Below are 1,571 nucleotides of genomic sequence, written 5' to 3'. Positions count from 1 at the left end.
CAAAATCCTATTTGATGTGAAAGTGAAAGTGAGCTGTTGGGCCAGATGTATATACTGCAGATGGCTGCAGTGGCAACCCTGTCACTGATCAGTACTTCAGAACAGGTAACAGCACTGAGCACAGTGCAGGCTAATCATCTAAATGTTTATCCAGCTTTTTGGAATTCTTTTTCTGTTATTAGTCTGCTACTGATACCTGAGCTAATGATTTTACAGCAGTGCTTCTACCAGCGGGGAAGTGCTTATCCTTTTTTATGACCCAGAGTGAAAACTTTCTTGACTTACGTACTAGCAACAGCAGCATTTGTGCTCCAGAGCCACATCTGGGGGCACCATAAACAGCAAGTCTTCTTGGTCCTGTGCCAGCTCAGGAACAGGTGCTAGAAGAAGCATTTATTTATCTTATTTTTCTGCCATTACCAGCCCTTGCAGACTGGAAGGGCTCTCTGTGGTCCATCTACTCCCTCACAGAAATGTGACCCTACTGTCTTCAGCCATCTATTTCCTTCATCAGCAGGAACTGCCTGTGGCCAGGTGCTTTCCTTGGGAATCAGAGAAGTGCCAGCCAGAGCTGGTATTTCTCCCTAAACCCAAAGAGAACAGCTGCCATCTTAAATGTGGGAGTGGTTGGACAACCTATTGCTACAGTTTCAGCCAGACCTGCAGAAAAACCTTTCCTAAACTTTGCTGCTTGTGACCTACCTTTCTAGTTTCGCTCCACTAGATAATACTTGAGTATAATAAATGTCAGTAATAATTGATGTTTGAATATTACAGCTGACCTGATAACATTATGGTAAAAGCAGCAATATCTGGGATTTGTGAGTTACCACTGCTTCCCTTCCACAGGGAAAAACTGGCATCACTTGGCAAGCAACAGACCCCAAACACCCTGTGAGAGGAAGCCCCCCTTGTGCAGCTCCGAGGTCCATGGCTTGGTGGATGTGGGTTTTAGTTTTAAGCTGAGAAGGCAGGTGGAGGGTCTGGCAGTGGAGAAGAGGCTGGGTACAGAATTGGGACAGCCTCGTGCTTAGAAGCCAGGCCGTTGCCTAGGGTCTGCTCAGGCTCCTTGGCACGGGGAGGGCTCAGGAGGGGTGTGCAGGCAGCCGGAGGAGCCGGTCCGTGCTGGGCCTGGGCCTCCATGACGGGGGGCCCGGGCTCTCCCAGGCCCAAGGGCCGGGCGCCTTTGGCCGGGGGACGCGGGCGCCGTGCTGCCAACACCGGCCGGCTTCTCCTCGCCGCCCAGCTTCCATGTCGGGCGCGCATAAAGAACCATGTCATGCTTCAGCGGGGAAGGGAGGGCCGGGCGGGACTGGAGCGCTCTCTGCTCTCCTATTTTCATAGAAACCGATCTGTGTACCTAGAAAATAACAGGAAGGGAAAGCGCGGGGGGAGGCGCGAGCGGGGTGGGGGGGGGATAAGAAGATCCTGTTTTCGGTCGCTGCCCGAGGAGTAATTCGTCGGAGACGGCTCCATATTCCCGGGGCCGCGGCGGCTGCGGCGGGGATGGAGCGGGCGGCGCGGGCGGCGTAGCCCAGCGCGCACGGGGGGGCCGCGGGCAGCGCCGCGCC

Source organism: Corvus kubaryi, unplaced genomic scaffold (genome assembly GCF_017639235.1).
Source record: "Corvus kubaryi isolate FWS band 111438036 unplaced genomic scaffold, C.kubaryi_AGA036_p1.0 37394, whole genome shotgun sequence".
NCBI classification, from domain to species: domain Eukaryota; kingdom Metazoa; phylum Chordata; class Aves; order Passeriformes; family Corvidae; genus Corvus; species Corvus kubaryi.
This window is presented reverse-complemented; position numbering follows the sequence as displayed.